This window comes from Mesoplodon densirostris, chromosome 1 (genome assembly GCF_025265405.1).
Source record: "Mesoplodon densirostris isolate mMesDen1 chromosome 1, mMesDen1 primary haplotype, whole genome shotgun sequence".
Taxonomy (NCBI): domain Eukaryota; kingdom Metazoa; phylum Chordata; class Mammalia; order Artiodactyla; family Ziphiidae; genus Mesoplodon; species Mesoplodon densirostris.
Window position 1 is genome coordinate 204,076,921 of NC_082661.1, and position 27,237 is coordinate 204,104,157.

General features: G+C 36.4%; 1 protein-coding gene across 2 annotated transcripts in view; it reads right to left on the reverse strand.

Annotated features, from left to right (window-relative positions):
- The window catches only part of PDGFC (platelet derived growth factor C), a 211,266-nt gene that overhangs the window by 95,488 nt on the left and 88,541 nt on the right, over nt 1–27,237 (reverse strand). The window contains exon 2 of one of the 2 annotated variants that reach the window (XM_060114551.1): nt 8,055–8,115. The exons of the other annotated variant lie outside the window; for it this stretch is intronic. The gene's annotated coding sequence lies outside the window, so the exon portion shown is untranslated. The remainder of the gene's footprint in view (nt 1–8,054; nt 8,116–27,237) is intronic. 2 annotated transcript variants of the gene reach the window in all.

Sequence of the window (27,237 nt, forward strand, 5' to 3'; positions counted from 1 at the left end):
AAATACATATGATTTGCACATGACTGTCAACGTTACATGTAAATCTCAAACAACGAGGCCTATAATCGAAAAGAAAAAAAAAAAAAGCAACAAAGAGTAGGATCTACCAAAATAAGACTTCACGTTCATAGTTCAGTTGCTTAACAAGTCATCTTTCCAAACACAGAACTTTACTAGGATTTTAGGGATGAGACAAGTACCTATTTTGTGACTACTTTATTGAACGTTTGCTTTTCCTAAACAATGGACAGTACACTCAAAGAAAGTACCAAAGAAACGAAACAAATGTTTGTCAGCAATCATTAACGTATTTACAACATGCTCCTTGCAATGCATCCTCAACAAGAATAAGTCTTGTTCATCCAGATAAGTCTTGTTCATCCAGGTGAGGCAGCATTAAAAGTGAAAATATATATATAAACACTAAATTTTAAAAATTAAAATTAACACCATCATTTCATATTATCCTTCCCAACCCTCCTTGAGGTCAGAGTATTGAAAACTAACATAAAATAACAATAGAAAATGAAAAGAAGGGAGATTAATAATGTGAAGACTCTAAAATTGTTGACTATATATGTTCACATACAATTCAGTTATGAAGAATCATTACACATCTGTATGTATTCAATAAGTTAACAGTAAAACCAAAGCAACTTCATAATATTTGCCATGCATTTCAGACTGTTAGCCCCTTTAAAAGTATATTTATTGGGCTTCCCTGGTGGCACAGTGGTTGAGAGTCCGCCTGCCGATGCAGGGAACACGGGTTCGTGCCCCGGTCCAGGAAGATCCCACATGCCGCGGAGCGGCTGGGCCCGTGAGCCATGGCCACTGAGCCTGCGCGTCCGGAGCCTGTGCTCTGCAACGGGAGAGCCCACAACAGTGAGAGGCCCACGTACCGCAAAAAAAAAAAAAAAAAAAAAAAAGTATATTTATTAAGAACAAAAGAGGGAAGGAGTAAGAGAATCATGAAAAGCAATAAAAAAAAATTTAATGCTTGAAAAGCTCTCTTATTTAAAAAGATAACATCAAAAAAGAAGTTTTGTAGGGACTTCCCTGGTGGACCAGTGGGCAAGACTCTGCACTCCCAATGCAGGGGGCCTAGGTTCCATCCCTAGCCAGGGAACTAGATCCCACATGCATGCCGCAACTAAGACCCGGAGCACCAAAATAAATACATAAATAAACATTAAAAAAAAAAAACTCTGTGGACAAGATATAATTCCTAAAGAAAGAGAAACCATCCATGTCCTTCTCCATGTTAATGCTTTAAGTTGGCAATAGCAGAAAAGACCTGGAGGACTAAGAATGAGGTAAAAAGAAAGGCCTCCAGTTTTGGTTTAGCTTTAAGTTCTGAAGAATTCCAGTTCCTGTTCACATAGGGAGGGCGTAGGGATGTGCCCCCATAAACTGGTAGATTTCACAGGTGTCTTATGAGATCTTTGATGCGTTTACTTCCAAATATATGTTATCTTCAAATTGTGTTAGAAAAGGAATTTCTGTAATAGTCAGGTGCACCTATTTCTAAATCCTTCCTTGATGCATACACATACTCACTGGTCTTATTTGGGCTTTGGTCTGCTCACTATTTTCTTTGTTTTGCCTGTGATAATCCTTCTTTATCTTAATCTTGCTAGTTTTTTATATGGCTATTTCCATTTTCAGTCTCATTAACTCTTAATTAGCAAATTTCACTTTTAACAAAAGTTAGTTAAAATTATTTAACATATATATACATGCACACACACACACACACACACACACATATATATATATATATGTATGTATTTGTTGCTAGTTTCACTGGATCCATAAATTGTCACTTTTTGCCTAGAAAATCCAGAGTAATCTCACCTAATCTTACTTGATTCTGTAGAGAGAACATATACTTGAACTCCACAGCACAAACAAATCTCTCTCCATAAATTCCAAACTATATAGAAGTACCTTGTTTTCATGCTTAATATTTTAAATTCAGACTAAACACAAAAGTACAATAATACTTAATACAATAATACGAAAAAAATTGAGACTCAAGTTTTTGTTTTCTTATTGGCTCCATCTACTGTTTCCCATACTTTAAAACAATAGCAAAATAAAACAAAAACAATCAAAAAAAGTTAGTGTTGTCTACCTCAAACTGTTTACAAATTGCAAAAATAAATGTTCACTAAGGAAAAATAAAAGAAGAGATTGCTATATTAAGTAAGCCATAAAGAAAAATGCAATTATTTAAAATATGCCTAATTGAAGTTCTTGAATTTCTTCCAAAAGATAATCATTTTATTCCTCAAGGGAATGAATAGTCAAAAATCATATATTGAGAACCTATTATGTTTCATGCGCTGTACCAAGGGCTTGGGACGTCAGAACAAGACAAAGCCTTGTCCTCTTAATGTGACAACTTCTAGGACTGTAATTTAGTATCATTCCTAGACTAGGTATTCTAGTAAATACATATTCAATTATCAAAACCCACTTCAGATGTCACCTTTTATGGAATGTAATCCTTAATTCCCTTTGTACATTCCTTTAGGGCTGCATTTTTTAAAATTTATTTTATTGAAGTATAGTTGATTTACAACATTGTGTTAATTTCTGCTGTGCAGCAAAGTGATTCAGTTATACATATATATACATTCTTTTTTATATTCTTTTCCATTATGGTTTAACTCCAGGAGATTGGAGATAGTTCCCTGTGCTATACAGTAGGACCTTGTGGTTTATCCTTCCTATATAATAGTTTTCATCTGCTAATCCCAAACTCCCAGTCCATCCCTCTCCCACCCCCTCTCCCTTGGCAACCACAAGTCTGTTCTCTATGTAGGATGACATACTTTAATCATCACATGTGGGCTGACATTTCTTTCTTTTCTGCCACACTCTGAACTTCTAGTGAGGTAGAAAATCTTCTAGGCAAAACTGATTTTGAAGTCTGTAACCAGTATCTAGCTCTGTGCCTGGCACATGGCACCACATAGTACATATTGTTAGTATAAAGAAACTTGATATCTTGGAACTTGGCAATAAAACAGTTTCAACACTCCATCCTTCATTCATAAGTTTCCAGAGACTACACATATGAGAATAAGAAGCTTTTACAATGCACATTCCTCCCCAATTAAAGTCCCTTAATTCATATTTACCCCAAGTTCATCTATTATAACCTACATATATATTTCAGCTGAAGGTGACAGATTACTCATTACTGAGATTTGCCATTTTCTTAACATACTAACTCATTTTAAAATAAAACGTGTTTTATAATTTTATCACACTGAGAATGCCACAATTGTTGTCATTATTTTATCTTAACTCTGAACTATGAATCAGTTGATAATAAAAATCTGTTATTTTGTGACTTCTCTGGTGGTGCAGTGGTTAAGAATCTTCTAGCCAATGCAAGGGACATGGGTTCGAGCCCTGGTCTGGGAAGATCCCACGTGCCGTGGAGCAACTAAGCCTGTGCACTGCAACGACTGAGCCTGCGCTCTAGAGCCCGCGAGCCACGCCAAAGACCCAATGCAGCCAAAAATAGAGTAATGAATTAATTTTTAAAAATCTGTTATTTTAGGCAAGACACTTGATATCAGGGTTTATTTTTTTATAAACTAGAGATAATCAGAGACTGTTTTAAATTTCATATGAAACGATGCTCATATAAACTAACCATCTTGATAATTACAAATCAGTATGTATGTGAAGGAGAAACTTTGTCCATCATATTCGTCCTAATTCAAACACAGTGAGAAAGAAAATTTATTATCAGGTATCCAGTTTTTCTGATGTTAGTAAATAGAAGATTGCTATGGAAGATAATGCAAAATTGGTCAATATGTATAAAGAATCCAATTTCACAAAGATCAAACTGATGAAGCAAGAAGCAGTAATTTTTCAGCAGTGATACAAATTTCTGATTCCCTTCTACAGGTTGATTGAAGAAGGCGGAAAGAGGATAACTTTGTAGAAATTATGCCATTTCTTTGACTTGGCACTATCTTTAAAAAGAGGTTTGAATTATTTTGTATCTAAAAAGAAGTAAAAGAATTCACCCATAAGCTTCCTACCTACCTATGAACAATGGTAAGAAACGAGGGCCCATGTTCAGAAGTTCATAGCAAAACTTCCAAATGCAATGAGGGAAAGTTTATACATGAGCATCCTCATAGCATCCCTCCCCCTTCCCACCAGCACTGTGAAGCAGCCCTGGTTGACTCTACCCAGAAATATGCCTGGAAAATCAACATGAGTCCATTTCCCTCATTGCATGGATGGCTCTAAGGGGCCAGAGTGAATCCAATGGCTTTTTTTTTTCCCCCTCAACAGTTGGGGATTAGACCATGTTGGGTGCAGAAGTAAGGCCCAGAGCTGCTGTAGCCAATAAGCTGTCATATTAGAATCCAGTCTGATGGAAAAGTCAATGCACAGAAGTAGACAGACACACAGCAGTACAGCAAAGTGGAGCCAGATCCCAGCTCAAACCACAGAGTGAATTCAGCCCAGCTCTGGGCTTCTCGGGTACATGACTAAACAAATCACTCTTACTATTATTCAAGTTAGAGTTAAGATTTTTACGAATGTGACCAAAATCAAAATGGGCCATGATTCAGGACCATTATCCTGGCGTGATTATTACTGGTGTTCCCTGTTCATGCTTGAAAATATCTGGATTAATGTTACAAAGGACATGGCAAGTAAGATCCATAAAGTTCTTCTGCTGTTGAGGCACGAGATATAGAAATGGTAATGATTTGACAGCATGTTATTTTAGCCTTAAGGTAGTGATAAAAATAACCTACTTGGGTTTTATACAATGGGGTATAACATAACATTTTCAGTGAAGGCTCAATTATGGGAGACACACTGGCAATAATCTTCTTACCTCTTACGCTGCAGGATAAATTGCCAAGTATATAAACACAGAATCTCCTTAAAGCCTTTACTGCACACCAATTAGTAACGAATATAATTGTATACACACACATTACACACACCATTACACAGAAACATGTTTGAGCAACGCTATTAGTTTTTATTCTGCATTAAATTGTACATTATTTTACATACCAAAAGGTGGCTAAAACCAGAATATAGAACAGAGACAAATGAGGAATAAAAGAAACATTCACTTTAAAGATTCACTATTGATTTCATTTTTTCAATATTTAATTGACTCTCCTGTTGAATTAAAACCATTATTCAGTGTAGAATTCATATTAAATTATTAAATTATTCATATTAAATTATTATTCATATTAAATACCAGGAGCTCTGAAATATTTTAAGCAGCGAAATGTATTTACATGAAATATTATGACACACGATTAAGTGCAAATTCATATTACTTAACCTCTAAACAAACAAATATGCTTATTTAAGAAAAGATATGTCCAATAAAGAACCTAATCCATTTGGAGACTCAGGATCTGTCAGTGTATTGTATCTGCACTGGATGTATAATTTACAACATTCAGATGGAATTTACCAGCAATTTCAAATGTGGAAAGCAGTGACCGATTTCTTTGTGAACACACAATGTCTAGACACAGTAGTGACATTTTGATGGGAAGACGTTTAAAATGCATCAAGGAAAATAATAATGAAACAGTAATCAGTACAAACTTACTAATTAAATAAGGCCATTCGTATATGACTTAAGTGAATTTTTAAAGTATGCTTAAAATTCTCTCTTATGTTAAACTCTGAATTAGGCAAAATAAATGATTTTTAAGAAACAATAAAATAGGAACCTGTTTCAGCCTTAATATATTCAACCATCATCAGTGTTGAAAAATGAGACTTGGTTGCTTCCTACTTATATTTATCATTAAAGATGAATGTGTATAATTTATAGGTAATAAGCCTATGAGTTTCTTATGAATAACATCTAAAGACAGGACAAATAATAAATTTGGTCACTTCTATACAAATCGTGTCCTCCCACCTTATGTTTTAAATGTTATTAATTAAACACTCTCAATAATGGAGAGGGTTTGGGTTTGCATCTCTTTCCATAAGCAACATTTGAGATTTGCAAGTTACATCTGCAGAAGGATCTTTGGTTTCAGTAGTAATTCCACATCAAGATAGCAGGAATAAGTGAGGAGCAGTTACACTAGCCATGATTGCCCTTCACAGGCCACGTTTAAGCCGACTTATGCTCATGAACATTCTAACCATTCTGCCCTGCTAGAAAACATCACCTCCCTACCCCACCCTCCAAAACCAACAACTGTCCTCAATCATCAAGTGATGTTAGAATGTGTATAAAACACAACTGTGAGACTTTTAAAAGAAGTGGAAGTCGCAAATTAATAATATCAATAAACACATAATTTTGGTGGGGAAATAGATTACTTAAATTTTATTTCTCAAAGCAAAGGCATTTTTTATAATGACCAGGAGATACCAAATCATGCCACGCTATTTCAGCTCAGCTTATGTTATTTTATCATCTAGTTGGGCTATTATAAGGGAGAAAATAAGCACAAACATGAAGGTGTCGAATAATTGGCCTGAATATAACCGCTAGCAGAATTCTTCAACAACAGCTAGTTTTATGACAATACTTTTAAAATCAAACCAAAGATCCAGAGTCGAGCAGTCTAAAAAGAGGAGCTGAAACACAGGATGGGACAGAGTCAAGAAGACACCTATTTTGAACTTTGAACACAATTTCAAAGCAGGAACTGAACTGAACTTTACAGAGTCCACTGGAAGTTTCATGTGTGAGGAGGGATGATTCTCTGACACTCCTTATCACTGGTTCCTTCAACATTATTCAAAAATACCTACTCCCTTAGCTTCTGATCTCAGGGAAGATTCTGAGGATACGTCTGTCAGATTGGACGGTGTCAGATGCCACAAGAAGATTAAGAATCCTTCTGCATGGTATTTGCACTGTTTACGTGAGTGTAATCCCCAGCCAGCAAATGGACCAGCTGCATTTGTGACCTCCCAGAAAGGGAACAGACCTGTCTCAACAAAGCATTTCCTTGAAAATTCTTGCCCATGAAATCTGATTTTGAGGCTGAAAACTCTCCACCCATGTTTCCTATAAATCCATCCATTCCTCTTCTGAAAGAAATTGAACATTGTACAAAGAAATGGAACAAAGTTATGGAAATACATGCCCAGGGAGTGAGGGGATGCAGGAGAAAACTGGCAGGAGAAAAAGTACAAATTGTACTTAATTTAATTACAGCAACTGTAGTAATACTAATTGTCTTGACATGTGGCTATCTATCACTCTTATTTTCCAGTAGAGATCAGGCTTTTTAAAGAAAGATATCCATAACAGAAGCCTGAAGAACAACTATACTAATCACTTAAAACACATGATTTAAATTTACAGAGATCTATTCCTGCACAGCCACACAAACCGTCAAAATATTTATTTGATAGCAGTCATCATACTTTCAAATTTGATTGCAATGTTGTAATCCTGTTAAAAGTCATACAGAACAAAAGATTTATGATGGGGAAGCAACATACCAAGAAAAAGCCCCTGATATAAAAAAATGTATTAAGACTTTTACTCAGGAATTAACAAGGACCTTTTATTCAGTAAGTTCTGTGAAAGAAAGTTAAGTATCAGTGAAGGATGGAAAAAATACTCTTAAGAAACACCAGAATAATCAATTACACTTTGAGAAACATCCTGCTACTCTCTCTACACCATGACAGCCAAAACAATAAGCCAGGGAACGTTACCTTGAACATATCAGAGAATACACAATTGAGAACAGAGATGTTTCAGTAAGCATGCTGCAGTTTGCAGATTATTAGGAATATGAAAACAAGCCCTGAAGCACTGGCACAACTGGCCAGACATTTAGAAGTACAAGGATGTGAGGACTCCCACTATGAAAAGAAAACAGTCAAGTCTACAATTGCTCATGTCGAAGAATCAGGTAAGAATGTGATCCAACCTAAAGAAACTCTCTGCTTTAATAGGGTTCATTGTATAAACCTTAATCACATGAGATTATGTCAAGCGTGTATAAGAAAAGTTTAAAATGGAGAGTAAATAAAATATATGTTTCGCTTACCTTTTAAATGTTCTTTCTCCTCTTTTCTATGCCAGTCCAGATGCTTGGGGATAGTTCCTCCCTGCCAGTAGATGGAGATAGTAAAATTGAGTCTTTTGGTGACCTCAAATCCTAATCTAGGGGGTTCAGAATCTTCAGTTTCAGATTTTGGAAGTAAAAATAGTTTGAATGATTGAGAAGACACACACAGCTTGTAATAAGTGTTATCTGAGTCAGTCAAATGAACTTGTATTCATGGTCATTCATAACAATCTATAAGGGATAGGTCTTGGCTGGCATAGAAAAAAATTAAAGAAAGAGCATTATTTTGTAGGATATATTCCCTTGACGCTTCATTCTTCCCAGATCTTGTGCATTTACTCAACTAGTATTTATTAAGCAGCTACTCAAAATTTCAGGTTACAGACCCGATGTTTCCATATACATTATCTCTTTAATATTTTTAACAACCCTGTGAAGTAGTAATAACTATCCCCTAATATCTCGTCCCAGAAACTGTGTTTTTGAAAGTTCCAAATGGTGAGCTGACTCTTGCTTGCCAAGGTTCTGTGGTCCACACGATGCTTAGTTAATGGCTTCTCAGATTTAGGCAGAATTAAGTTTCTCCTTCCTACTGATAAAGGGACCTTGAATCTACCACTTATCCTCTTCACAAGTAAAATCTAGGTTTCAATATTCTTCATTGCCCGGTTGTGCCTCGATTTCAACATAACATATTCTGGGAAACTAGGGCATTACACAACCACTTAAACAAGAGTAATACCAAATTTGTTTGAGAATGACTGACTAAAATAAAATAAAACCACTCTCTGTATACAAGTCACTATATTCTTTCTGCCTAAATGAATACACTAATGTTTATATACCTCTTTCTAGTTCTTATAAATGATGTTCAGATTACAAAATGTTTTCTCATACACAGGTTTCTTCTGGCTACCTCAACAGCCTGAAAGACTAAATGTATTACGCAAAACTTTATTATTGTAAAAATAGAGTTGGTCATCACAGTAAGTTGGCCATATAATTTCTTGTCCAAACCAACACATTTTTAAGCCTGAAAGAGGGCAGTATTATTTACTGTGTCAGGACCACAGATATAAACCAGGACGGTCCCCAGACAACCTGGGCACATGGTTACCCTAATGACAAATGACAGCATTAACCTTCAATCCAGGTCTTTTGTGTCTAAATCAGGAAATCTTTCACCCTGAACATCTGTGTGATGAATTCTTAAGTGTATGATTTCCTCTTAGCATCTTTAGTCAACTCAGCACACCAAGTAGAACTTTTTGTTTTCATAAACTTGGTAATATCTATTACTTTCACAATACTTTATTTCAAGGTAAGTTAAAACAACAAAACAGCAAAAATCACAATCCTAATAACTTTCTCTGTTTAACTACTTTTTAACGGGTTATTTGTGAAGTCTTTCTAATACTACCAAGGAATCGGGAGACATTTTTACCAATTATTGCTGATTTGCTGGATTCTGGCTCCATTCCAGTGCTTGGACCAATTAGTTTGACATTAATTCTACCTCTAACTATAAACAGCTTCCAGAGTTTGGTACTCCTTAACAAATGATATATTCCTTATTAATTGGGAGAAGATAAAAGATCATTTAAAAGGTACTTTAGTCCATCGACCGATGAATGGATAAAGAAGATATGGCACATATATACAATGGAATATTACTCAGCCATAAAAAGAAATGACGTTGAGTTATTTGTAGTGAGGTGGATGGACCTAGAGTTTGTCATACAGAGTGAAGTAAGTCAGAAAGGGAAAAACAAATACTGTATGCTAACATGTATATATGGAATCTAAAAAAAAAATAGTTATGAAGTACCTAAGGACAGGACGGTAATAAAGACACATACCTATGAGAGAATGGAGTTGAGGACAAGGGGAGGGGGAAGGGTAAGCTTGGACAAAGTGAGAGAGTGGCACGGACATATATACACTACCAAATGTAAAATAGATAGCTAGTGGGAAGCAGCCACATAACACAGGGAGATTAGCTCGGTGCTTTGTGACCACCTAGAGGGGCTAGATAGGGAGGGTGAGAGGGAGACCCAAGAGGAAAGAGATATGGAGATATATGTATATGTATAGCTGATTCACTTTGTTATAAAGCAGAAACTAACACACCATTGTAAAGCAATTATACTCCAATAAAGATGTTAAAAAAAAAAAGATAGTGCTTGGACTGGTTTAAAAGTTTAGCTCTTAATTCTCGTAATTTTTCACTCAGGGAAATTGACAGTGTAGTTTACTATGGACCCAAAAATAAAATAAAATTTAAGTCAAAAAATAAAAATAAATAAATGACAAATGACAGCATTAACCTTCAGTCCAGGTCTTTTGGGTCTAAATCAGGAAATCTTTCACCCTGAACATCTGTGTGATGAATTCTTAAGTGTATGTTTTCCTTTAATTAGGGTTAAAAACTATAGAAAAATGAAGCTATACTAAAAGTAAAAACTGCTTACCTTTCACAGTGAGTGCTGTCTCACATATATGATCATTTACTTACTTGATTATTTAATTTTTAAAGTATCTGTGTGTAATTTCACTAACAAACTCCAAAAGATCATGGATTTTGCTTAGGTTTTTGTTTTGCTTTGTTTTCATTGTTTGTTTTTTTTCCTAAGGTATCCCCCCACCATAATAACATAGCACCTCACCCAAAACAGACACTTAATAAATATGTGTTGACTGGCTGAGCTGTCAGGAAAGGCCCATGTTGCAGCTGCAAACACATTTACAAAGGAAGTTCAGCAGTTAAAAAGGATGGCATGTGGGCAGACTCCTGGCATATTGCTGCTTTCTGAAGATCTCTGGCCTTAAGAAGAATCAACCAAAATCCCTCACATTATATGCAATGACACCAGCAATCTACTGCCACACCATCAAAGCTGTTTCTATGGAATTGAGTTATACTAAATTCATATTTGGAATGACTTCACTGTATCTCTGAGATCTCTAAAAGAAACCTTCAAGCAACTGTAAGATTTCATCCAGAGAGCATCATATTCAGGGAAGAAACTCTTTTTCCCTTTCTGAGATCAAAAGTCAAGTACCTATTTTAAAAAATAAAATCCTCATTCTCTTGGTCAGACTTTAGAAACACATGTATACGAAACACTGACAAAGTTGAGATTTTCACTTCACAATTCCCTTTCTTACACGATTCCAAGATCAAAACATGTTTTAGTTAGCCTTATGCTTTTATTTTTCTGTGCCAGATGAGAGGTATAAAAGGCAATGTTAAGAATTGATTGTGAGCATTATGGGATAGGGGGATAATACAATAGCACCATTATGGTGAAGGGCATGATATAGGCTGGTCTATACAGAATATAATAATGTAGGAAGTTGTTGAGACAAAAAACAAACCTTGATATAATTTGCTAAATAATGCCTATGATCCTCTGTTCCTTTATAATTGCTCCAATTATAAAACTAGGATTCCTCAAGAACGTTGAACTGATGAGCCAAGTATAACAAGAGCTATTTTTTGATCCTTTTAAACCGTGGCTTGAGAAAGTCTTGAGAATCTGATGAAAGATATGACTGTTCAAGTCAGAAAATTATATATCTAAATACAGACTTTCATAATTTTCACAAAATAGCATATAATTTCAGAGTATCCATCCAGCCCCTAGAAACTATCCATGCACCTTTTATCTATGAACTCAAGGCCAAGAAGGCTTTGCTCAAAAATAACTTGTCCATTATAAAGCAAAACGAACACAGAACCATTTTGGTAAAACAGCGTCAGTGCAAAAAAATAAACAATTTAGCAATCAGGGATTAAAAAGGAAAATTATTCTGGAAGACTAACTTGAGTTTTGGAGTAAATAAAATATATACGTATGTATATACATACATACACACACATATATACATACATACACACACATATATACATATATACACACACATACACATATAGTAGGTGTAGCATGTTTTTTACATAAAAATAATGACAATATTTCAGACTTCCAGTGAAACTGTATAAAAGTGTTTAAAACATTTCCTGGAAAAATGTATCTAAAATGTGTAATTTAGAACAATCTAAGAATTCCTTACATTCACTTTTCAGTGATATTCTTCAAATATTCTCTTTTTTGGAGAAATTTTAAAGATTTATTATCAAGAAATGTATACAAAAACAGAAATAGACTCACAGACATAGAAAGCACATTATGGTTACCAGAGGGGATAGTGAAGGGGTGGGGAAGATAATTAGTTTGGGAGGAACACACACACACTACTAGGTATAAAATAGATAAATAAGGTCCCACTATATAGCACGGGGAACTATATTCAATATCTTACAATAACTTCTAATGGAAAAGAATTGGGAAAAGAACACATATATGTAAAAGAAATGTACACATAAAATAATATAAGATAGTTTTTTAACAAGAAGGATTGTTTACTATAATAGTTTATAAGTGCAAAGGACAGAGCAGGTACCAGTGTTTGAGCACTAATTGTGGACAAGTAATGGTCAGGCACTCACGTGAACTGTCCTACAGGAATACTGTTAGGGAGTTAGTAGAAGGAAAGAAATCATAACGATCAGAGCAGAAATAAATGACATAGAGACAAAGAAAACAATAGCAAAGATCAATGAAACCCAAAGCTGGTTCTCTGAGAAGACAAACAAAATTGATAAACTTTTAGCCAGATCCATCAAGAAAAAAAGGAGAGGACTCAAATCAATCAAATTAGAAATGAAAAAGGAGAAGTTACAACTGACACCACAGAAATACAAAGGATCATAAGAGACTACTACAAGCAACTGTACACCAAAATGGACAACCTGGAAGAAATGGACAAATCCTTAGAAAGATACAACCTTCCTAGACTGAAACAGGAAGAAATACTGTTAGGGAGACTCTGGTATCACTGCTCCACCAAGGAGAACACTTCTAACAACACATCATGAGCACAGAGAATAAAAAAATGGTATTTATAAATGTGTCCCCCCTGCCCCCCAGGGAAGATGCTCCCAGCTGCAGGCATGGATTGATAACAAAGCTGCCTTCTTCTGGGGCAGCTGTAACTGTACCCTTAGGGTGGGTAGTAACAGGAGTTCACGTATTTTGAAATGCACTGTGGTCCTCCTGAGCCATGCAGGGGGTCAGATAGCATGAAACAGATCTAATTCAATACTAATTCTTTGGTGACCGAATTGATAGTGATTCATTTTCAGAAGATACTTAAGACAGCATTAGAAATGTTCATCTACTTTTGGTTTTGATAACCCAAAAGCCCATTCAGTCAGGCTGAAAAGCAGTAACACAAAGAATGCATATGCTATAATTTTTTGCTTTTTAAAGAAGTATTATAATGTAATTAAAATCTTTCACCAGACTTTCTATTGCATTAGGGAGATTAGAGAAAGTTTAAAAACACAACAGTACTGTATATATTTAAGTCCTCTGTAGGCAGTTGAATATTTTACTCAATAATATTAACTAAAACAGTTTTTTCTTGACAAATGTACAGTAGGTAGGTTCTTTCTTTAGTGAGCATGGTACAGAAAATGTATGGGAAAACAGTGCACAGTGAGTACAAATTAAATCAGCATTGGATTCAGGCTCATGTAAGGCTCTGGAATCATCATCTTTCTCTACTTGTCCCTATCGAGTGTAAGTGAGGGGGAGAAGAGACTTCAGTAACCGTGATCTCCTTCGTATCTTTCATATTCTCCTACTCCATAAAAAGTATAGCACGCAGTAGGGTATAAACAGTCCAATATAATAAAAGTCCTAAAAAGCAGTTCAATTATAATTTTTAAAATGTCTTCACCCCCAAATTTCATGTTTTAGTCAAGAATAAAATATCTTAGCACACATATGAAGCTGACATGTTTAGTAAATCATGGACAGAACATATTCTAAGTAGAATTAGACTTCAGAGCTATGCCTAAATGTTGAAGTCATCAAATACTCATTGACTGTCCACTGAGTGCAGGGCGTAAGACAGGAGCCGGGCTACTGCAGCCCGGTGCGCCCAGGCTCACTGCTCCACACTCGGGTGTCACTTACTTGAAGCACAAAGAGCTAAGCAACAATGCTAGGTGAGCTTTCTACCTCTTGAACTAAGTGACTTTGAAAGGCATATCCTAAGTCTCCATAGTCACTTAAGGTCTTCAGGAGACAGTGGTGGCTGGTGATGGTCCAGGTGGAAGTTGGCAGAAGCGCTACATGGACATCACGGCCAAGGCCAAGTGTACGTGCCTATCAGTTCAAGTGAACCTAGCCACCAAGCATCCCACAGCTGGCTCTGACCTTAAGAAAAGCAGTAAATCATCTAGAGAAGGTTTAGAGAATTGACAAGTGCTCACTATAACCTCAGGGGGGTCCTGTTTTAAGTGATATGTCTCTCTTGCTGTTCACAAGCATGTGATTATAGCTAGTTTTAATATTTTAATCAGACTTCTTAAAATTAAAACCATAAACTCCCAATATGAAAGAACTGATGCAGAGCTAAGAATCTATGGAAGTGTCAAAGAAAAATGTGAAAGTTAAATTCAAGCCCAAAAGACCAAATCATAGGATTCACTGACAAAGTAATGTCATGTGAAGAAACTGCATTGATAAATATTTTGTGGCAATAAAGGCAGGATATTAAATACTATGAATGTCATGCAACTCCCAGCCATACCTGTCATTAAAAAGAAAAAGGAGTATTTTGAAAGTTCAAACAGAATATTTTTAGCTAACGTAAAACTAATTCTTGAGCTGGGAACTTAATTATTTCATAGGTCATTTTAAAGTCAAATAAAATTTTATTACTACAAAAACAAATTTTTCTCAAAATGATTCCTGTGGAAACACTGCTATTTAAGGATTATCTGTCACCAGCTTTGAAAATGTAAGTGCATCTGTTAAAGAATCAATTTAATAATGTTTTACAATGAACAAAAAACACCCAAGGAAAAAATGGATATATAAAAATAACTCTCCAAAATTAGAAGCATACTATTTTTTTCATACATTTTCAGAGACTGATTTTATAATAGTTTGCTACCGACCACCAATGGGACGATACGACAGTTACCGACTGCTCTTTTAACTGCTTCATTTTATTGTGCTCTCTGGCACCACTTTCTACTTCCTTTCCTACTTTAGATATCTTAGATGCTACAGAACTGCATCCTCTTCTACCTAGAGTTCCTTCTTCTCCAAGAATTTGTCCTCAGATTCTATGTTCTCAAATCCTTGGCGACCTTACTTCTTGGAATGAAGTCAGTATCTTCCATAAGCATATGTTCTTTGAATCTAGAGCAGTAGCTCAGAACTCGCTCCCAAGTCACAAAATCACATTCCCAAGTGTCTGACCAGTCCTGTAAGTCAATATATCCTACTCCAAACTTATGTATAAGGTCCAGATCCTCTTCTACTTTTTTCTTCTAATTTCTATAAACGGAATCACCATTTCACCAGCCAGTTAGCCTCCAAATCTCCTTAGTTTTTACTTTAACTTTTGTTTATGACACTACATGGCCAATTTAATATGATTGAGATGATTTTAAAATAAAACGTGGCCTAGGACATGGTTAGTGCTCAATACATACTGGTTACTGTTGTGTCTGCAACTGTCTTCAGTATGGATTACTCAGTTTGATCAGACAGCAACCTTCCTCTTCCTGTTCTGTGACCAGAGTTTTGCCACCTGAGAGTAACAGCATATTTGTGTACTACTTGGACGTACCTATAAGTGAAACAAATCTTCTATATTAAAATCAATACTGATAATCCCATACCTCCTTAAGGAATAAACTTAGGAAGTAAACATATTTCACCAAATATGCCTATTCATGTCTGGTTTTACCAGAGTGAATTTTTAAGTGAACACAATTAAGAGGGAAGCTGTTTCTGATTTTTTTTAAAAACGTTGGTATGGTTTTTTCACACACACATACACAAAAGTTTAATATTAGTAGTCAAATTTTGAGTCTTTCATGTCTTATTTAAGGAACTATATCTTATAAGGTCAAAGGGATATTCTTTTATATTTCACCCCTGAATGTTTCTTAAAAAAGATTTCTGTGTATGGTATGAATCATGCTTAATTTCTCATATGGATGGTCAATATTCTAAACATTTCTGTATTCTCTGTCTCGCAAATCAAATTGCTGTATGTATATAAATCAATTTCTGTTTTTTTTGTTCTTTTTCATTGTACCATGTGCCTATTCTTGTACAAAAACACCATATGGTTATTATGTCTTTATAATACGCTTTAATGCCTTGGCTACTTACTCATGGCCCTTTACATTTTTACATCAGTTTTCAGATTAGCTAATCAAGTTCCATGAAATTCTACAAGAATTTCATTGAAATTATGCTGAATTTATAAAATTATGGGAGGATGCTTTACATAACTGTAATGTTAAATTCGCCCACCAGTAAGCATGATAGTTCTCTCTTCTTTTATTTACAGTTTATGTATTTCTCTCTTTTTAAGACTATTTGAACAACTCCAAAGACAGCTACAGAAAATGTAAGGAGCAAGTATAAAACTGCTGATGAGTGTGCTCCTGTCAGCTAGGAAATGCCAACATCAGATTTGTGACAACATCCCAAAGCCAAATCCAAGGGTAGGGAATAAAAACAGATGCACAGCGGAGAAAGTAACCACTGCATATAGCCCTCAAAACTGTCAGCTGTCAAAGTGTTCTAAATCTTGGCTGGCTCCCATCACCAGAAGAGACACTGTCTCACTTAATCCACCTGCACAGCATTAACTGTTCTCCAGCTACTATTTCAATACAATTTCAATTATCTTCACAAAGGTCTCATACACCTTCTTTCAGATGAACTGAAAGGCAGCAGTTGTGTAGTTGTCATGAATGGGAGTTTTTCATGCTATTTACAATGGGTTCTTCATCATGCTGCTTTCAGTTTTTTCCTCAGTACTTATCTGAAATCATCTTATGTAACATGCATTTGCTTCACTGCCCTTTTCTCCCTACTAGAAGGTGGGTTCCTTGAAAACTGGCATCCTGTCTGGGCTGTTTATTGCTACATTTCCAGCAACTAGAGTAATAATACATTGTCCATAGGAAGTGCACAATATGTATCTGTTGAATTAATAAATTCATATTCCTCTAACAATATGCCTTAAGTGTAACTATACAATAGTCAGACTGTTTGTCTTAACAGTTTTATAGTTTTGTGATCCTGTTGTCCATTAAGAGGATACCAAAAGGACTGGAGTCATAGCCAAACCAGGAGAGTCTACTAAACAAAAATGATTGACTTATTCCCCAGTTCAGGCTTCCTCCTATTTCTTATTCCCTTCACTTTTTTCTACCCATATATTACACTTTAAAGAGCCTTTTTTTTTCTCTCTCTCATTTTACCTTAATAGGATTTTCTTTTTCCTCTCCCCATTTATCTCACCCAAAGGAATTTCATTAGAACAAAAGTTTACAGTGTTTCAGACAAATATCATAGTGTTATAAAGACACAAGGCTGAAGTGAACTTAAAGAAATGTTTTTGTCTTAAATATGGAATGAAAAGATGAGCATGACACATAATTATCTTCTGCTTCTAAGAACTTTCCTCCCAGTACGCTGTCTCTGTGAAACTCACTCTTCCCCATAATCTTCTTGAAGAAGATGTTATCCCTGCCGTATTTAAATGGCTTTTATTTTCTTCACCTATAAATAAATTGATATTACAAAGTTGTTTCCACAAGGCTTATTACAAACTTATTTTTTTTAGAGAGAAATATGGAATGAGTGCTTCAAAAGAATGCTCAGTCCCTATGCTGCTGATACATAAACACCATGAAGATTAAGAAATCCTTAATACAGAACCACTTCCTATGAGGAACTAAATGACTTTCTCACCCGTCCATGTTCACACAGTATTCCAAAGTCTAGCCCAATTTTAATGCCATTTATTTGTATATTCTATCTTGCTATTGTTACATGACAACAAAAGCTATGCTTTATAAAATGGTCACAAAGTTTCTTTGAAGAAACTGGACAAAGGAAACAGTAAAGGGGAAAAGATCATAGAAAACACTGAATGCTGAGTGATTCAAAATACGAAAAGTCAACGTGGAGGAAAATCCTGTAGGTCAACAGAATAACGCTTCATAGGCAGAAGCTTTTTTGTGTCGAGAGTACGGTGCAAAGAGAACCAACGTGGGGCGGAAAAGGCCATAATGCTCAGTATTCCTTCCAATAAACTGCTCAGTCTGTAGTAGCAGCTGCAAATTCTCTTAGGGAGATGCCAACGCGAGAGTTTTAACCAGCTGAGGATGGGAAGTGTGTAAGAAATTCCTTGCAAATAGGAGCACGAAGAAAAGAGACAAACGGAAGGAACTGGAACAAATCTAGGCAATTTATAGACGAAAAGGCCTAAAAAGGATTAGATTTAAAACTATTTTCCTGGTCAAGACTGTAAATCATGAAAACAAACAAGCAATCACAAGCACCCAGTAAGGCTAAACAAGAAGTTACTGTGTCATTCTGAGTTTTTGTTTTACACTTTTCGTTGAAGGTAAGAAATGATGCAGGTATAATAATTTTTAAAAAGTGAATGAAGGGCTTCCCTGGTGGCTCAGTGGTTGGGAGTCTGCCTGCTAGTGCAGGGGACACGGGTTCGAGCCCTGGTCTGGGAGGATCCCACATGCCGTGGAGCGACTAAGACCGTGAGCCACAACTACTGAGCCTGCGCGTCTGGAGCCTGTGCTCCACAACAAGAGAGGCCGCGATAGTGAGAGGACCGCGCACTGCGATGAAGAGTGGCCCCCACTTGCCACAACTAGAGAAGGCCCTAGCGCGGAAATGAAGACCCAACACAGCCCAAAATAAATAAATAAAAATTAATAAATTAAAAAAAAACAATAGGGACTGGCGACTACGTCATTATTAAAAAAAAAGTGAATGAAGAAATTGACTCTTAATGGGCCATGCATAAGAGAACTCATCTGTTACAACTGTCTTCTATTTTAAAACTTTCAAATATTTTTGCTCAATACCTATATATTTAGGTGTTTGTTTATGGATTAATATAAAGTGCGTTTAAATATTTATTTCAAGTGAAAATGAGTTAAGACACACTCCAGGAAAATTTATTAAAGAGAATATACTGCTTGAGCACTTTAGCCACAAGCTTAAATAGAAGTTACTTTTTAAAAAGTTATAGGCTAGACAATAACACTTCAGTATTATTGTAAATGAACATCGGAATCCTGATCCTGTGTGTCCACAGAAAGATAAAGGTGTCACCAAAAATGTATCAATTGCAGGGTTTTAACTTACGCACCTGTGTCTGTCCTATAACGCTGGGATCTAGTTCTCAAATAGTTTTTCTGATAAATGTACACTTTTTTGGTTCTCAATAATCAAATGGCATATTTTAAAGGAAAAAAATGAATTAAAGAATAAATAACAAAAAAAACTAACAAGATTATAAAAATAAACCTCTTTTAAAAACCACACATAAGATCACTAAACCTCTATTTACCACTTAGATTAAAAATAATAGTTTTGCCCACTCTGGTTATACCTGGGGACCCCTTTAACACAATAGTCACAGCTGCTGTCCTTTACCATGTTTGTCATAAATATGATAATATACTGAAATTTATCTGTACATACACAATATGTATACACACATGCACCCACATCACTAAACCCAATGTAAACAACGTGCCACAGGTGTGGATTTCTGGGAGAGCAGAGCAATGAGTCTGTGACCTGAAAAAAGTGCAAACAAGGCTAGGTCTTCAAATCCCAAAACCTGATTAAGGATTTTTTTTTTCTAGCACACACATTAGCAGACGTTTCTGGTGGCACCACTTTGATGAGCTCCAACTGGAATAACGCTGTTGACTCAGAGCTTCAAAGGGCCAGAGGCAGAGTCGGACCAGCACACAGCCCTGGACCCATCATGCACAATGACCTCATCCTCTCTGAGCGCCCGGGGCACATCAGTCAGACACACATTCTGCAGTTTAAGCTTGGAGGCCTTCACTGTTCTTTACTTGGAGGATATGTTGAAGTTTTATCTCCTTAACTAGACTGGTGATTACTTCAGGCCACAAAATATACTTTAGTGTGTTTTCCTTTTCAACATTCCACGCTAATGTGACTGAATATAGAATTTCAGATGATTCCATCTTTGACAAGGATTGTTCTGCACACAGTAAGCAATTAAACATATGCATCTTAGGATGGCTGTGAATGACAACATTCATTTGGACTGTTAGCCTTTTGTTAAAAAAAAAAAAACTCTTACACTGAAAGAAAGTATATATAATGCTAAATGCACCATGATATTGACAAAATACACAAAACATTTACTATTTATTATAACTGCCTCCTGCCAAGACTAGGTTTATCCAACTACTTTTCACCCATCAATATCAGCAGCTCACTAGGCATGGACTGAGGAAAAATAGGTTGACCACAGCTCTCACCTCTTCACCCCCAACTCCCAGAATGAGCATGACAGTCAGCTTCCTTCCTGGTGATCCAGTTTGGAACCCTTGCTCTGGACCACTGTTTCTGAAAGCGTGGTAAATGTACCACTAGTAGTTCTCAGTACGATTTTCATTAGTACATTAAAAAGGCATGTTCTTTATTTAACAGTTGATAATTCACTTTAATAGATATTAACTATACATAAATTATATTTTGTTTCCATGGATATTTCCTACTGCTTCTTTTAAAGATCTATTCAATTAAGAGAACAGGTGCTCATGGGACTTCCCTGGCCATCCAGTGGTTAAGATTTTGCCTTCCAATGCAGGGAGTGAGGGTTCGATCCCTGGTCAGGGAGCTAAGATCCCACATGCCTCAGGGCCAAAAACCCAAAACATAAAACAGAAGCAATATTGTAGCAAATTCAATAAAGACTTTAAAAATGGTCCACATCAAAAAATCTTTAAAAAAAAGAGAAAAGTTGCTCAATGTAAGAAAAAAATATTTAGGGAATATTTGAGTAAATAATTTAGTAAGTAACAGGTGAGTAAAACCTTGGTAGAAACTGTGAACGGGTGTAATGCAGTGTCAAGTCTGGAATAAAGGCTGTAAGGTCATGAGGATGGAACCAAAGCTGATGTGTTCATTGTTTTATATGAAGGGCCTAGCACATTCTTTGGACTTATTATGCCCTTAATAAACATTTTTGGAAAGCGTATAATGCATAGGTAGGTCTTGTCACTTGATAAAAAAAGAAAAATGTCAGGTTTGAGCAAACAACAGCAAAATTAAATATGCAAAGTAATTCAATGAATACTAAAGTCCCAGTGCTGCAAAGATCTTTTCTTACTTTTACTAAATTGTTTGAAACTATCATAAGTCATTCCTGGTCAGAAACATGAAAGCCCACGCTCGTCCATGGATTACAATGATATAACAGATTAGATGTTTACTGTTATATATGCATATATTATCACTTGCAGAAGTAGAGATCAGGAGATTTTTAAGGCTGAAGAGAGTGTGGCATGACCGAATTCCAGACACGAAGTATCTTCTGTATTAAAATCGAAATCACCATCAAGAAATCTAGAAAAATTAAATGCTGGAGAGGGTGTGGAGAAAAGGGAACACTCTTGCACTGCTGGTGGGAATGTGAATTGGTACAGCCACTATGGAGAACAGTATGGAGGTTCCTTAAAAAACTACAAATAGAACTACCATATGACCCAGCAATCCCACTACTAGGCATATACCCTGAGAAAACCATAATTCAAAAAGAGACATGTACCAAAATGTTCATTGCAGCTCTATTCACAATAGCCCAGAGCTGGAAACAACCTAAGTGTCCATCATCGGATGAATGGATAAAGAAGATGTGGCACATATATACAATGGAATATTACTCAGCCATAAAAAGAAATGAAACTGAGCTATTTGTAATGAGGTGGATAGATCTAGAGTCTGTCATACAGAGTGAAGTAAGTCAGAAAGAGAAAGACAAATACCGTATGCTAAAACATATATATGGAATTTTAAAAAAATGTCATGAAGAACCTAGGGGTAAAACGGGAATAAAGACACAGACCTACTTGAGAATGGACTTGAGGATATGGGGAGGGGGAAGGGTAAGCTGTGACAAAGCGAAAGAGCGGCATGGACATATATACACTACCAAACGTAAGGTAGATAGATAGTGGGAAGCAGCCGCAGAGCACAGAGAGATCAGCTCGGTGCTTTGTGACCGCCTGGAGGGGTGGGATGGGGAGGGTGGGAGGGAGGGAGATGCATGAGGGAAGGGATGTGGGAACAGATGTATATGTATGACTGATTCACTTTGTTATAAAGCAGAAACTAATAAAAAAAAAGTAAAAAAAACTACAAAAAAAAAATCGAAATCAACAGCCTAATAGCCCTTTGGACATTAGCTCTAATATGAGACATTAAATTACAAGATGTTCAAAAAATGTTGTAAGAATTGTGTAACTGCCCAGTTGTATAATTGTAAACATGTACAGCTGTGTATTATATAGTTAATAAACTGTCTTAACTGTCATAAATGTGGAAAGAAAATTTAATATACCGTAAAGATGACCATTTTTAAAGAATCAAAAAAGTAAAATTATAGATCACAGACCGTATATCAGTTTTTTTAATATTTAAAACATTTATTAAACATTCAGTTTGAAGACTGAAACATAAGAACAACTTTAGTTTAAGGTGGTTTCTAAGACAGACCCTGGAGAACAAAGAAGACTCAAATACAACAAAAACTATGACTAGCGAAACAGATCTCACATAATCTGGGGAGAATTTACATGTATGATATAGTCAAGGCAGCTGACACAAAAAATAAATCAGTAGTTTACCTATGATTTCAGCTCAAGAAATTTAAAAAGCCTACCCACCTGAATAAAAAAAGAAGGAAGATACTGCATCTTCCCTACAGCTGCCTCTTGGTCAAAAACATTGGATACATGCCAGACAAAATAAACATTTCTCTATTTGATAACTTACTTTTGAAATGGCCAACATCATTTTAGGTATATGTACTGCTTTTTATGTGCATGACCATGTAGGTATTGCAATTATCAGAAAACAAATTGATGAATGTGAGAAGAATTAAGACCAATGTCAGGGGTTAAAACTGCCATCAGAAGTTCATTTGTATCTTTTTTTTTTTTTAGATTTCACATGTTAGTGATATCATATGATATTTGTCTTTCTCTGTCTGACTTACCCCACTTAGTATGAGAATCTCTAGGTCCATCCATGTTGCTGCAGATGGCATTATTCCATTTCTTTTTATGCCCGAGTAATATTTCATATATATACATATATACATATGTGCCACATCTTCTTTATCCATTTCTCTGTTGGTGGACACTCAGGTTGCTTCCATGTCCTGGCTATTGTAAACAGTGCTGCTGTGGTCACTGGGGTACACGTGTCTTTTCAGAATGCTATGCTGTTCCAAGCAGAGTGCATCCAAGAACACAGCTGGTAAGTGCATGCAGTGGAACTTACAAATGTCAGTAATGTCCTCCTTCTGATCAGAATAACAGAATCGAAGGAAGTAATGATTAAGGGTAGCCCAGATCACTGGGAATTGGGCTGGATCTAACACTTATTAACCTTCCTTCTATTTACAGAGTTGAAGAGGGAATGTGACCATCATTCAGGTGGACACTGAGCCCTTAACAATCCACACACCCTGACCTCCAGCAAAACCCAGGTCTACCAGATGTCCCTTCACTCAGTCAAGCTAAGCGGTAAAATAAATCTATGGAGACTATGATAAAATCACTGCAGCCCAGGCAAAAGGTAATATTAGCCCGACAGATTAGAGGAAAAGGCATCTCAAAAGTGACTGAGCACAGAAATGTGACGAAATAATTTTGAAACTGTTTTACATGTTTGTAAAATGAAAAATGGAATCCTGCGGAACCATTACCCCTGAGCTGTGGGAGAAGTTAGTAGACAGAGAACACAAAGGATGGAGAATCAACCTAAGAATGATAGAGGCTCCTGAGGAAGAAAACATAAAGTTGGAACAGAAACAGAATCAAACACGAATGCTTGGCTGTGCAGAGAAAAAGAAAACAAAGCAATGATATGGGTAAGCAGATAACAAGTCTCCCCGTGCATGCACTTTACAAACTGAATGAAAGACAATCTATTCCTAATCATTTCCCCACAATATTTTAAATTATAAAAATATAGGGAAAAATCCTAAACTTCAGATTACTTATGCTGTCTACTCTTCCCAACACACCTTTGAAATAACTACTGTATAGTCTCCCATTTAATAGCTGAGCAAACTGAATCACAGAGAATTACACATGACTCTGGCAGGTTTTGCAGATGGCACTAAGAGAAGAAAAACTGAGGCGGCCTCTAAAATGGGAGTCATGGTTCACACTGCTGAGGGTCTTGGCTGCCATGATTTCTCCTGATTTCACTGCATAACTCTTTTAAATATGAGACCGTAACTGAGATTATGATCCTTTCTTCATAATATAGAATTTCTGGTGAGAACTTTGGAATATGCTGAAAATATAAATATATGTTATTTATCATGCTATGCTGGGATAAGAGTAGCTTTATTAAAATTATAAAACTTTGAATTTTTTCTCATCATTAACAGCATATCTTCATTTGCTGAAACACCATCAATGCAAAAAATGCCAGTATAATACCTAAGCACAATACCCTGTCCTCTTATAAGAGTATAAGTTAAGACATATATCTTCAATTCACAGATCAAATGTATCTCTATTATGCTTTTCAACAGTCAAAAACAACACCTAATCTAAAAAAGAGTGGCCCACTTATTTAAATGTCTCAAGTTAATCATTTCAATATCACCTAACAATGATATAGCGTCTACATACTCTTCTAGGTATGAAAGAAATAGTTTCATTTTTTGATATTGTTCTCTTTTAATCTAAAAATTACTTATGACAGGGACTTCCCTGGTGGCACAGTGGTTAAGACTCCACACTCCCAATCCAGGGGGCCCGGGTTTGATCCCTGGTCAGGGAACTAGATCCCACATGCATGCTGCAACTAAGAGTTCACATGCCACAACTAAGGAGCCAGTGAGCCGCAGCTGAGGAGCCAGTGAGCCGCAGCTAAGAAGCCATTGAGCCACAACTGAGGAGCCCATGAACCAAAGCTGAGGAGCCCGTGAGCTGCAGCTGAGGAGCTGGCACAACCAAATAAATATAAATAAATAAATATAATAAATCTTTTTCAAAAATTATTTATGACAAATTTTACATGGCACATTCAAATGACCATAACTTAATCATTCTAAGTAAATGATAAAGTTATAATAGGGTTAGTGATGCATGGTGTAGGTTATTTTTATAAAAGTTCTTTCTTCCTTCTGGACTCCATTCCACATCTTGCTGAAACTGTATATTGTAATCAAGTGTCTGCTGAGCAAATACTCTAAGGCAAGCATTGTTGGGGAGTAAAAACAGAAATCCCAGTGCTGTACAGGTGCACAGTCAGGGTGGGTGGCAAAGCAGAATACCCTACTTCATGCTTGTATTCAGTGCAAACTAACGCTGGTTACAAACCCTGAGTGCTAAGAAATTCAGAAGGAGCAAAAGCAGAATAAGTGGACTATGCTGTTTCCTCCCCTGACACCCTCCCTTTGGGGGTCCTCAAGCCACCCTACCCCTCCATCCACATCCAAATCTTCTTGCTTAGTTAATTCTATTCATCCTTCAGCTCTCCTCTGCCCACGGAGACTGTCCCTGGTTCTCCAGGGTGGGACAGGACCCCTCTCGGAGCACGCGATACTGAGCACGTCTTTCTTTCACAACACATACGGGAAGTGCACCTGGACTTGTCAGCTCTTTCCTGCCCACCAACCCAACCAGGAGGTAAGTTCCTCTGGCACAGAATGGTGCTGGCCCTACCATAGCTCACTCCAAGACGTACCCCTGGGCCCCGTGCGGGTAAAGCACTTAAATATTTGTGCATGAGCAAAGGGGTGGGATGGGTAGACAGTTACCTGGGATTCAGATCGGGGAAAGGAGAGGAGATGAAACGGCCTTTGGTTGGAGAGGGTGGGACAGGGAAGTGGGTACTCTGATCCAGTCATCACGGATTGGCTGGGAAAAATAGGATGCAACCAAAACACGGCAGAAGTGATTCTACCAGACATGAATTTCACCACAAAAATGATTTAAAATTAGAGTTCACAAATCTGTTTAAATAATATCATTTTTTAAAAAACTGAAGTAGACTTGATTTACAGGGTTGTGTTAATTTCTGCTGTACAGCAAAGTGACTTATACATATATACATTATTTTTCATATTCTTTTCCATGGTGGTTTATTACAGGGTATTCAATACAGTTCCCTGTGCTACACAGTAGGACCTTGTTGTTTATCCATTCTCTATATAATAGTTTGCATCTGCTAATCCCAATCCATCCCTCCCCCAACCCTCCCCCTTGGCAACCACAAGTCTGTTCTCTATGTCTGTGAGTCTGTTTCTATTTCCTAGATAAATTCGTTTGTATCCTATTCTAGATTCCACATATAAGTGATGTTATATGGTATTTGTCCTTCTCTGTCTGACTGACTTCACTTAGAATGATCATCTCTAGGTCTATCCATGTTGCTGCAAATGGCATTATTTCATTCTTTTTTTATGGCTGAGTAATATTCCAACCAATAATATTCTACGGCTCAAAAATATTTGTGGCTTCCTAGTGCAGACTAAAGCAGTACAAAATCACTGGTCTAGTATTCAAAAGTTTTCTGACTTCCATTCCCTCTAACTGGGATAGAATCTTTGCACAGCCCATAAGTTCCATCTCCAATACTATTCTGTAATAAATGAATAGAGAGGGAACTTCAGAATTAAAGAATGATAACTCACCACCAGAAGGAATTCCTGCAAAGCATTTCTATGTTTCCTTTCTCTTTGCATTTCCTAACACACTGCTTGACACCTTATAGATCCTAAACACTTGAGATGTGTCTGACTTCGAACCTCCTTAAGCATTGGCTTAATGACGCGATCATGACTAATTTATATAACATCTCTGTGCCCCAGATAATTTGTCTGTAAATGTAGATAACATCAGTTGCCTTATAGAGTGTTTTCTACATAATATACATTCAAAAATGAGTTCCCTCTTTTTCCCATTCTTCTTCCTTCTGGAAGTTTCCTTATGGCTCTTCACTGAAAAGCC